Source organism: Anopheles merus, unplaced genomic scaffold (assembly GCF_017562075.2).
Source record: "Anopheles merus strain MAF unplaced genomic scaffold, AmerM5.1 LNR4000259, whole genome shotgun sequence".
Lineage (NCBI taxonomy): Eukaryota > Metazoa > Arthropoda > Insecta > Diptera > Culicidae > Anopheles > Anopheles merus.
Genome location: NW_024427839.1, coordinates 2,451 through 15,543, shown reverse-complemented (window position 1 = coordinate 15,543; position 13,093 = coordinate 2,451). Strand labels below are relative to the sequence as shown.

At 40.5% G+C, this 13,093-nt stretch overlaps 1 long non-coding RNA gene across 1 annotated transcript; it reads left to right on the top strand.

Moving 5' to 3' along the window:
* Window positions 1–2,894: 2,894 nt before the first annotated feature.
* On the top strand, window positions 2,895–4,784 carry LOC121601985. Its single transcript, XR_006006239.1, has 3 exons — window positions 2,895–3,939; window positions 4,005–4,095; window positions 4,193–4,784. It is a non-coding gene; the product is annotated as an uncharacterized LOC121601985 (long non-coding RNA).
* The last annotated feature ends 8,309 nt before the right edge of the window (window positions 4,785–13,093 follow it).

Genomic DNA, 13,093 nt, shown 5'->3' with positions numbered 1-13,093 from the left:
TCAAGTTAAAACAAAGTTCAAGCAAAACACGCCTCAAGCAATAGCGCGCGCTTCAGAAACGCAACAAACATAAACAGGTAGTCAACCGTTCTCACGGTTCAAAAGAGGAAGTAACTTACGCAATTCATAAACCTTAGGTACATGTCGCATTAAGTATAAATAAACTTGTTATCAAAATAGTTATAGTTACAGTTAGCTGACCTATATGCGGTCAGCAACTAAATAGCATATAAGAGATAAAAACCTAAATAAAGTAAGCGCATTCGAACACAAACCTCAGAATCGCTCGTTTCTTAATAGTCGGAGGCACTCTCCGGTCGACGAAGGAAAAATATACCCGACTCGGTGTAAAGCACCGGCGTTGGGCGCTGCGACGGAGCAACACATCCGCCAGCAGCATTAACTGCATTGTGTGTATGCCCACACGGCGAATGTCGTCCAAGCGTGGTGTCGAGGCAATTTGACTGATTTTCTCGATAAGACTTTGTAGCTTCCCAGGTCTACGCGGTGTCAACCCACTGGACAAGCAGAGTGAACATAAACTGCATACTTTTGAGCAATTTAAGAAGGTTATTTCACGATCTGGGACGAAATACCGATGGACCACGTACGAGCCGCGTGCGATTCTTTCGAGAAGCGTGTTAAGCGTAATTAATAAAGACATTGATCAAAACCATACTTAACACGCTGAATACCAAGCGATTTTTATTTCAACTTCTCATGAGGCATCAGAATTCGCTTTAGAATGTTTGCTTAAGCGCTAAAAATTCAGTAGTTGAATAGCTAAGGTTTTGAATATGTACACGTTTAAATTGAACGTTTTATAGTTGGCGACTCTTTAAATTTGTCAATTTGTCCTGGTTTTAGCACGAAAGATCTCCCAACTCTAGTAATGTTTGCTCGAAATGGTTTTCCATATCATTTCGACTAGATCTCAAAACGCCTGAAATTGTGGATTTGTACGTGATCAACTGTTGCTACGCCTGATAACTATCTTTACTTGAGCAGCTTTTTTTGAGCCCGTCTGGTGGTACAGTCGTCAACTCGTACGACTTAACAACATACCTGTCATGGTGTAGCTTGTCTGGTATACAGAACTATATAATAACAGAACCATCTTGAAACTATCACATTTCACAGAATAAATAGTTAAGTCTTTGACACATCCGGTTTGAACAGCACAGTGATAAAAACGTATTTGAAACATAACTGATAAATGTAGCAAATGCAAGGATAGAATCAAACTGTAACTTATCGTATGGAATTTTATCGTTGGCCTAAATAAACAAGCAAAAAATCATTTCATCTCAAAGATCCTGTCGCAACGGACGAAGCTGGGACTATATAGTACCTGTATAGTTCCGGTACTCACATACACCTCTGAGACATGGACGTTGTCCAAATCTGACGAAACCCTCTTAGCCGCGTTCGAGAGGAAGATACTCAGAAGGATACTTGGCCCCGTATGTGTGGAAGGACAATGGAGGAGCCGCTATAATGACGAGATATACGAGCTGTACGGCGACCTCACTGTCGTCCAGCGTATCAAGCTCGCCAGGCTCCGGTGGGCTGGCCATGTTGTACGCATGGAAACGGACGATCCAGCCTGGGAAATCTTTTTAGGCCGTTTTAGGCCGGACAGAGGAGGCGTGGTAGGCCCAAATTGAGGTGGCAAGAGGCGTGGAGGCGTCCGCCATTAAGGGCGGAATAACGGACTGGAAGACGAAGGCGCGAGACCGTGAGCAGTTTCGAACACTCATGAGGCAGGTCAAGACCGCAAAGCGGTTGTAGCGCCGGATAAGTAAGCAAGTAAGTAAATTAACAAGCATTTTGGAACGGCCCGGTACTTGACTGCATCGGTAAGCGTAAGGCAATAAAATGTCTCAGCGTAGGTCCGTACAGCATGACAAGAAAATAGGAAACAGACTGCATAATGCAACATGCATATGCGTAGCAATAATTGAATCCTGTAAGATAACAACGTAAGACCCGTAGGTCATAAAATCTTAAGTATGTTTTTAAACGTTTTAGAAACACGAAGGATTGCAAGACAAACATAAAAGGCAAAACATAAGGATACATAGAGAACCATAAAATCCTAAAACAGACCAATGGGAAGAAATACAAAATAGACATAGATTAATCATATACACCTACACATCGACACAAGATGTACAAACACAACCAAAAAACACAAATAGTTCAAGAATATAAACTAGAGTTTTCGTGAAATAAACATAGATTTAATTAGACAGTACATGAGACTACACGTCCTTATTCATGAGCTGGGAGTTTCCCCCTTCCCAAAGTAAGGCCTCTTAGCTCCTATGTGAGAATTCAAACGATAAATTAATCTAAATGTTACAGAAGCTTTTTCTGGATATTATTTTGCTGCATAAGTGTGTATTATGTTAAGTCTATTAGTGGCTATATTTGTATGTACTCTATATGTTTGTTAAATCTTAGTTGGTTGTGTATAATAGACCCAAGGTATTTACATGAGTTATTTTTTTTTCTTTTGGAGAGTTTCTATTATTGAGGTTTATGCTATTGGTTCCTTTTCCAAATGCCATATATTTTGTTTTTACAATATTTATAAGAAGGTTTAGAGATTATGTTTGGTTTGTAAAAGTGTTAAAAGATGGTTGTCGGTTATTTTGGAGTTCTTGTTAATTTCTTCAATTACCTATGGTCACGATATCATCTGCATATTGGACAAATTGGATATTTTATATTTTTTTTGGTGAATATAAATGTTGATGAGGATGGGAGACATTACATCTCCATGCGGTAATGCATCAGTGACTAGCAATTTTATATTTTGTTGCTTTCTAGTTCTAGTGTTCCGTTTTTCCGAAATGGGATTATCCAAGCTGTTTATGTTTTTATATGAGTTTTTGTGCCAGTATTTTTGTTTTACAGGCAGTCCCCGAAATACACGGTACCTCTTATACGTGGATTCGGAGGTACGCGGTTTCCTAAATTTGGCAGATTATTTGAGCAAATTATACTGATTTGACACAACCATTGTCAATTGCCAAATAATATCCCATCTGATCGAATATCAAAAAACATTTTAAATGGTGTAAAATTGTTCAATTCAGTCAGAATCATATCAAATAATTAATTTAGAGCCTAAAACCACTTGCAAAATTATACGAAGATTATTGATATTTTAACTGGAAATTACGAGATTCGATTTACGCGGAAATTCCCCATTAACCATGTATCTCGGGGACCGCCTGTACTCCTTTACTCGCATTTTCGAGATTAACAAATACTTGTTGTACCGTTGTACCGTCCGTTGACGACAAGTAAGCACGTGTAAAATGAACGAGAATCGCACCGTTCGAACAGTTTGGTAAAGAGCACTAACGAACGAGATTCTTAAAAAAAGAACGACCAGCCCAGCTAGCAAAGCTGAAGGCCTTTGTATCGGAGCCATCGCGCTCATCAAGGCTCATTCTAAAACAGCCGAAGTCATACAAAATCATGAAAAAGTCTGCGCCCTTTTACTCCGGCTTCCTCCCGAAGTTAACCGAGCCGAACCGAATAGTTGTGTTCGATAAACATTCCCAACCAGCAAAACCGAAGCTATTGGAAAACTTTCCTGTGTGCCAAAGGGAGAGAGCATGTCTTCTTTCTCTAGATTTTGGACGACACAACGCCAATCGTGTAGCCAGACAAACAATTATGAACGAAAAACGGGAGAAGGGGAAACCAATATCCTTCGAGTGACACACACACATGCATCTGCATGCGGATTCCGCTGAACCGAGACTACCCATCTCTCTCGATCTCACATGATTTTTGTGCTATCGCGCTCATCCGGGTGTTAGGCATCCTCAGTCTGTCCAGAACTTTCACTGTGGAAGGATGTGTTGGAGTGATGTGTGATTTTTTGTGCCCCGTACTTTGCTCGTCTACGTTTTAAGTATGGTAAGTTTCTTATCCTCGTGTGTGCTTCAATGAGTACATTCAACTAACGCCTGTTGTCTAAAAAGTTATAGTGCACGCGCATGTTAATCGACGGTTGCCAACATCCTGCAAAACCATCGACGGAAGGTAAACGTTGTCCGGTTTTAAAATATCAAGGTAAGCGTTTCTATAATCATATGTGCAAAATATTGTTTAGTTTGTTTTTTTTTTTATAAAAAACATGGATTAATTATTGGTTAATTTTCATCAACAGGGTTCATCACAGCTCTTTCGTAGAAGAGCGCACTTCAAGGACGCCTAGGATACGGCTAAACATACGCAGCACCAGCCCGTGACGTCATTTCCAGATAGGCGCCGGCTGAACACGCGCAGCACCAGTCGGGGATGTCCTAGCGAGAAGGGCAGAAGGAGGAACGAGAGGAAGGGTAACGGAAGGTTACCGCTACAATTGTAGGGGGTGAAGCATCCAGTCGTGTATAGAGTGTGAGTGTGCCAAAACGCATGTGGAAAGAGGAAGTCCAATAAATAGCATGCGAAAGTGTGCATAAAGCAAAAAGAAAAAGCGTCACTACTACAACCAGCAATCCGAAAATATAAGGGGAGAGATAAATACAAATGTATGCGTGAGCAGGACCAGCAATCCAAGCATTTGAATGTGTGCGTGCAGGTCGGTTTGTGCCGTGCTGAATGTTTTTACTTTAGCTGCTGCTAGTGTAAAAACTTACCCAAGGACGCAAAAACCGACGGCGGCCTGTGTAATCTGAGCTCCCTACAAAGCTCTCCACAAAGCTGTCGTTTGCACTCTTGTCGAGAGCTTCGCCACAGGCGCCCGAACCATCCGTCACGCACACATCTAAACGTTCTGGTTTCGTCAGCCACTCACGCATACCAATGTGTTTCCTCCACCCCCTTTTTCGGTTTACTTATAGAAATGATGAGGCTGTTCACATTTGCTTTAAAGCACACATTCGCATGCTGTTTATTGAATAGTATCTCTCTCCCTTCCCACATGTGTTTTGGCATACTCCCGCTGTGTAGACGGCAGAACGCTTTCCCCCTTCCAAATTTACTGTTCATCCTCCTCTTGTTCTTCCTTCCTCCTACCGCGCTCGGGGTACCATCCGTGCTGCGCGTGTTCAGCTGGCTTCAGTTTAGTGATGACGTCATGAACAGGAGCTGCGCGTTTTGAACCGGCTTCTGTTAAGTAATGACGCTGGGCTGCGCGCGTTTCGACAGGTTCTTGGCGTAATCCAGTGCGTTGGTTTGTGGCAGTGTTGTGATGAACGCTGTCCAAAAAAAAAAGAACCAATAATTAATGTATGTAGTATGTATTACTATGGAGAGTTTTGCGCATAAGATTAGATCAACACTTACCTTAATATTTTTAAACTGAAAAACGTTTTCTTTTCGTCGCTCATTTTGAACATTGTTGACGAGGCCAGCATGTAGTCGTTGATAAATAGCGCACACACCTGTAACTTTTTAGACGCCAAGGGTTAGTTGAATGTACTTGCACAAGCACACATGTGAGCAAGAAACTTACCTCAACAATTTGCTAGGATAAATCATTCCATAACTGAACTGAACACGGCCCAAAACGTAGACGAGCAAAGTACGTCGCACAAGAAATCGCACTTCACTTCAGTACATCCTTCCACAGGGAAAGTTCTGGACAGACTACGGATGCCTCACACTCGGATGAGAGCGATAGCAGAAAAATCATGGTGGATCGAGAGAGATGGGTAGACTCGGTGTAGCGCAATAAGATGGTAGATGCATGTGTGTGTGTGACCAACGAAAGACTTCAGTCAACGCTCCTCGCGTGTTTCATCCATCGTTTTTCGTCACACGCACACACCTCTACACGCGCGGCGGTTTGCCGTCCAAAATCTAGAGAAAGAATACAGGGCCTCTCGCTTTGGCACACAGAAAAATATCTCAACAACTTCGGCTCTGCTACTTGGGTAAGGAAATTTTATAGTAAAAATTTTTCACACGGGGCGCCTTCGGCAATTGTTGGCTGGGTACCTACCGTATGCCGCTGTCGGGTCCTGGTGAGTGAAGTATGCATACCTTTCGGGTACTTTCGGGGTATAAGCTCTGTCCCTCTCATGTTAATGGTGAAGATAGAATCGTATGCCATAGGCTTTGCATTCGGGCGTTTTCTGTGTCTCATTTGCTTAGTCCTTGCCTTTATATCCTGATGAGTAAAGCATGCATACTAGCGATGGGAAAAATGAAGATCTCGTCGGAATCGATTCCGGCTAGCTCCGAAATTTTCTGGAATCGATTCCGGATAGTAGGTCCGGAATCAGTTTCCAGAATCGATTCCGGAAGCATTTCGGAATTGGCTCCGGAATCAACTCCGGAATCGGCTCCGGAATTGGTTCTGGAATCGGGTCCGAAATTGGTTCCGGAATCGGCTCCGGAATTAGTTCCGGAATCGGCTCCGGAATCGGAATTGGTCCGGAATTGGTTCCGCAATTGCCTCCGGAATCAAAATCGGTTGTGACATCGGAATTGACTCCGAAATCAGAATTGGTTCCGAAACGGAGTCGGTTTCAACATCTTCGTAGGAATAGGCGTTTGGGTCCAATGATTCTATGTGTTGATATTGACAAAGAATCAAAATTTACTTGTAAATGATCTATTCACATGGAGATTCGCGGACTTATTTCGCTTCTCACACTTCTTATTTCAATTCAAACCATTCCATTTCTAGAGTCAAGTTCTGACTCCGGAGCCGATTCCGATCCTGGTGTGGGCTCCGGAATCGATTCCGGTGTCTGCTCCGGATTTAACTCCGGAATCAGCTCCGAAACCAACTCCGGAATCGGTTCCGGAATCGGCTACGGAATCGGAATCGATTCCAGTATCGGAATCGGCTCCGGAATTGATTCCGAACACGGAATCGGAATCGAGTAGGTCCGATTCCGAGCTCACACCACTAATGCATACCTTTCGGGTACATTCGGGGTATAAGCCATGTCCCTCTCATGTTAATGGTAAAGATAGAATCTAGAGAAATAAGACATGCTGACGAGACGAGCCCAAAATTTATGAGAACTGGGGATACGTGGGAAACCCTGTATTTGAAATTTAAAAAAAGAACGAAAGAATCGTCTTTCGCGTTCGGGTGTTTTGGTTAGCGAACTAGTTTATTCGCGTTCGGTGAAAATAATCGATTTGTCCATGACTAAATCTTAGTATTGAAACATTCGAAATGATCACGATTTCTTATCGGGAACAGAAATGAAATTGCTCGTTATGCGTGATTTTATTCGTAGAGCATTCAGATTTGCTTGTTTTGCGAAAAATTCTTTAAAAGGGGCACTAATTACGAGGGGTTCCACTGTACTATACATTCATATAATGAGGAAGCGATGAACACAGTGAAGGTGTAATATGTGTAAAATTTAATTTTGCCCCTTAGCTAATGTGTTTCGTAAAATCGCATCAAGCAGTGCTGAGTTTGAGAGATGTGCAATAGAAAATTACAATTGCGTTATTAAATAGCTCAGTGTAGCTCACATCCGCTAACGTGTGATAAAGTGGTATACAACGGTGTATTTTAAAAAAACAACAATTGTTATAAGCGAATGGACTGTTGTTTATTGGACTGGAAACCCTGTAATTGCTTGGCTAAAAAGTGTGCATATATTAGCAAAAACAGACGAAGCGAGTTCGTCGCAGCCAAACACGTGTAACGATTGAATGGATTGGACCGTCAAATTCACGGGCATGCAAACGCGCTTGCTTTCCCGCTGATGTACAGTATAATCTCACTGTTTGGGTCTTTTTAGTTAACCTAACTAACCCAGTCACTACTTAACCGACATTATCGCGCGATATTTTACAAATTTTATATGAAAAAACGGGCTCAAAATGTTCTCAAAACGTGCTCATTAGTAGCACTAAAAAAACACGTTACTTCAACGGTGCTACAGCGTCTATCATACATGCAGTTCATGTTTACTACATTATTAGTCAATTTATTTAATTCTCTTCATCTCCGCTATCAAAATCCATGCGATGTCGGTCGCATCGTGCTCTATCTGTGCGCCCATTAAAATAATCGCTTAGAAGCTCCCCGGTACTAAAACCTATGCGATTTCGGTCTTCTCGGGCTCTAACTGGGCGCTCATTAAAAGTTTTATGTTTTGTACTGTTTACACGTTTCTTTAGACCAATAACATAATAAATAATTACTCAACACAATACAGATTAAAACTTAGGCACCTCAATCGTTGGGTTGTCTGCAACCAACAAGCTAGCTTTAGATGCACAATTGCGATAATTATCACAATTATCATGCAGCTTTTGAGAATAACCCCTTTTATTGAGAAGCGATGTCTTACCATCATTAAACGACTTTGAAGGGATTTAAGGCCTTAGTCGCCCTAAAAGGCGAATAAAGATTTCTACCCAAAACTTTCAGGCCTGTAACGGGTTCTATTTGAAATCTTTAAAATTTTGAATTCAACGATAACACCTGCTATGCAATTCATAGTGATTTGCGAGGGCTGGCACGACATCAAGTTAACAGCCCCAGCGCCCTCGGCTTTAATAGCTTGCGAGCCTAGGTAATTTTTGTGCCCCTAGTTTTAGTAGTTATATTTATAGCACTCCGAGACCATAACAGTGCAATTTGTAGTGCAATTTTACAAAAATAAAAAATAAAGATTATTTAATATACCATAAAATTTCGAGCAGATGATACTATTCGCAACTCTCTCAATGTTCAACGGGCTGATAGCTTGCTGCCGTCTACTACTACTACTACTACTACTACTACTACTACTACTACTACTACTACTACTACTACTACTACTACTACTACTACTACTACTACTACTACTACTACTACTTCGCGGTGGCTAAAATTCAGAGGACAAAGGTCACCGAAGGCGGCTAGTTCAGAAAGGATTCTAACCTTGTCCTCTAGTTTATACGATTCTTTTTCATCTAGACTTGTTCAACCAACAACCCGTTGGTGGATTCGATCATATTAACCGATCGGATAAATTTATCGACTTTCGTTGGCGATCAGGCCCAATGAGTCATAAATATTGGATATTAACATGTTTTATGATGGCATGATTATGAAGAAAAAAAAAACATAAGTGGCTCCAATCGAACATCAAAAATGTAACATTCTAAGGTTGAAGCCGTGCAAATCCGGTCGGAGCAATTCGGAGCCGAATGAATCCTTTACTGGGCATTCGGGGGCATTGAGATTGTCACATTTGGTGGGACCGACTGTCTGCGAACGGACGGCGTCCACGAGCCTGCTCACGCCCGAATGCAGAGCCGATGGCATACGATTCTAGTGTCGATTATCTGATTCAAACGGAAAAGTATCTAATAAAACCGCGCTACACGAACTGAAAAGAAATCGGTATTATACAAGCTTGTTAGAGACTTCTTTCGTTGACTCGAGACATTTCTACCAAATTGATCACAAATGGCTTTGTTAGTTGAAACAAACTGCATCGCGGAACGCAGGAAGTATCGTACCGATTTATAATTATTTATAGGTGTGCCGTATCATTGTTCTTAAAATGTTTTTAGCAATGTCATGCAAAGTAGCGCTTGTTAAAAATAACAAAATACACAGAAATTATATCTAATTTCTGTGTATTTTGTTATTCCCACCCTTTTTCCAGTGAATAGTTACAAAAAATCTCTGTTACATGCAATTCGTGTGGTTTAAATATATTTATATTAGTAGTTAAACCGTATAAAAAAACGCTTTCCGTAGCTATAACCTAACGGAAAGCTGTTGGACAAAAAACGGTCTCCGTTTGAGTCAGGTAATGCAAATGACCTTCGTTCAGTTCGTTATATCAAACCAGAGACAAATTGAGTTCTCTAACACGGATCATAATAGAAAATGAGCATTTTTGATACTTTTTCTCAAGCAGTTGAGTCACATAATCGGCGCTTCTATCTTCACCATTAACATGAGAGGGATAGAGCTTATACCCCGAACGTACTCGTAAGGTATGCTTGCTTCACTCATCAAGATCTAAAGGCAAGTACAAGGCTAAAGAGACACAGAAAAGTTTCCTCACGGCTACACATGTCCTTTTGATGCGTTGTCTATGCGTCTTGCTCGGTATCACAGCGGCATACGGCAGGTAAGCAGTACAAATGCTGCTACCTGTTACGCACACATATTTATCGAACATAACTATTCGGTTCGGCTCGGTAAACTTCACGAGGACGCCGGAACAAAAGGGCGCAGACATTTTCATGATTTTGTATGACTTCGGCTGTTTTGGATCGTACGTGTAGGCGCTGACACTGGATCCATTTCTGCAGACTAGTCGCTCCGCGCGACAACCGATGACTCGAACCGAACCGAATGGCTCTAAACGGCTCTATAGCCTTCGAAGGGCACCGAACGGAACTGTTGGTTTCATTAGGCCGGAATCGGAGTCTAAGATCTAGCTAAGATTCGGAAATGGTTTTGAGCCGTTGTTATGATTCCGACAATCCATGACTAGTTGGTGCGAAGTTTGCAAGTCTGGGTTTCAAGTTATTTTCATTCCTTTTTGGTTTCTATACAGTTGACGCAAATCAATTTTTCTATATGTGAAATGTGCATCCATATCCAGAATGTGCAATCGAGTGTGCACAAAATTATGCTAATATTCAGAATATAATCGAAACATAATACGACTGAGTTTGCATTTGATTCAATGTTTCTTAAGGGTCTCGATTGTTCTGTATATAAGTTTATGAGATGTTATGGGAACATTCATGTTAGTTTCGAAAAATATACCGACAAAATGATGGTTACTCTTCGACAAATAAAAATAATAGATTTTTGTTTGCAGTGCTTTTAGCAATTCTCAACATATTCTCGCGGGCCGCCAGTTTGACATACCTGCTCTATGCTATCACTAATGCTCTCCTTCATCCTGAAATACCTTTTTCCGTGATTCAATTACATGTTTTCTTCGATTTTATCTTTATCTCTATACATACAGTACCATCATTTGGAGTACAGAGCCGACATCACCATGAAAATGAACGCCGGTAGTTTGAATAGTAACAAAAACTCAAATCGCAATGGCAATAATAACAACAATGCAGTATCGCAGAAAAATGATAATAAGAAATTGGCCAAAGAAATCAAATCACTAGTGCTGTGGGCATCACCAATGAAAACATTAAAATATGCAAGCCTTGAAGTAATATACTTATTTCAAACTAACCTAAGTAGGTAAGGCATTTAAAAAAAAGTTTTTTTTTATATTTTGATTGTTCATAATCTTGTTATGATGTTGATATGTTGCTGTGGTAGCGAATTGCATTAATAATAAATATGTAACAATCCAAATTATGCTTGGTTGATTGATAATTAGAACAATAACACTGACATTCAAATATTTATCTTTTTTGCAGGTTACTACATCGACGAACACAGCTTATCGCCCTATTAATTGTAATATGTAGCACTGCTGTGGCTATTTACACACCAGGTCAACACCAAATTCTTGTACAACACTTGAAACATAAAGGAATCTTCGTAATTTATTGGTTAGGTTTGGGTATTTTATCCTCTGTGGGACTTGGGACCGGATTGCATACATTTTTGTTGTATCTAGGACCACATATTGCCAGTGTAACCCTAGCAGCATATGAGTGCAGTTCTCTCAACTTTCCTGAACCGCCGTATCCTAATGAGTACGTATTTTTCATATTATTGACACCCATTTTTCACCTAATTGACATTTTCGAGTACGGATGGTCGAGAATTCGAGTAATTCTCCTTAACACGTTGACTGCCACGTCCAAAGTTCGTGTATTATATAGGTCGATGCTTCCCAATTGACATTTTCAAGCACGAATAACCGGAAATTCGAGCAAAGTCCCTTAAACTGGAGTCTCAAACTTCCCTTAAACTGCACCAGTTTAAGGGAATTTAGAAAAGTCCTTTAAAATCAACTGTTGTGATATTTTTTCGTTTCTTTCTTCTAGATTCGCTCGCAAATTTTGTTTTCGGTCGTGATAGCCATATAGGACATTCAGCCATTTTATATTTAATTGATGCCGATTTTTTATAAAATTACATCCCACAAAATTACCTTTGGTTTTCATCAAAAACCAAAGCTATGTATGAAAATGACCTCGGCGGCATCGTCCATCGATACAAGAAAGTCAAATTTACGAACACACCAAATCTTAGCGCTTTCAACACACTTTATCACACACAAATCAATAATTTCAAGCGTATCGAGGACTAATCGAGTAGATATGGTAAAACAATTTCGAGCAAATGTCACATGGGATTGCTCTTTTTTCCCCTAATACAAAGATCATGGATTTGACAGTTGCCTCGTCCATTTCTACACGCACGTACACAAGCTCGAAGTGAACGGGGTGTTAGTTTGGCGAATATTTTTACTTATTTTGGAGCTTTTTTCGTTTTTATTAATTTAATAATATTATGAATATGTTCAAATGTGTTCTCCCAGCAAATATTTGCACCACACACAATGGTTTTACTGAAATAAACTGTATTCGATGCACCAGTTTCATCACAATATCACATGATTTTGAGTGTTTTTTGGATGTGTGGTACTCATAAATAATTATTACACTTGATGTAACCGAGAAATATCGTTTAAAGAGCATTCAAGATAAAAATTCCAAAATTAATGAATCGGATGCAGCATCCCATACAAAATGTAAACAAACGAACTGAACGAGGCAACTGTCAAACCAAGATTTCTTCCTTACTTACTGTCATTTGTCAATTACTTAGGCATGCATCCAAGGTGGAATGTATAATGAGGTGTAGTTATAGCGCTTTTGGCGATCCCCCCCTGGGCTCCGATTTTGACAGATGGTTTTCCGCTTGTATATGTATTGATGGATTGTTTACGTTTTGCATAGTCAATATTTGGTAGAGATCAATTTGGGTGAATATTTTAGTTTATTAGAACACAGCCCGTGATTTAAAATGGAAATTTTCCTTCGAGAACTTGAAGCGTTCGCCAAACGCGGAAAACTAACTGTCGGTTTTCTTCGCCGATTGTTCTTCCACCTAGCTGTCAAAACGGGCTTATAACTTGACCTGATATCTTTACGGTCCTTGCATGCATCGACTTGAATGCTATATGGACTTTGGCCACGTCATCCA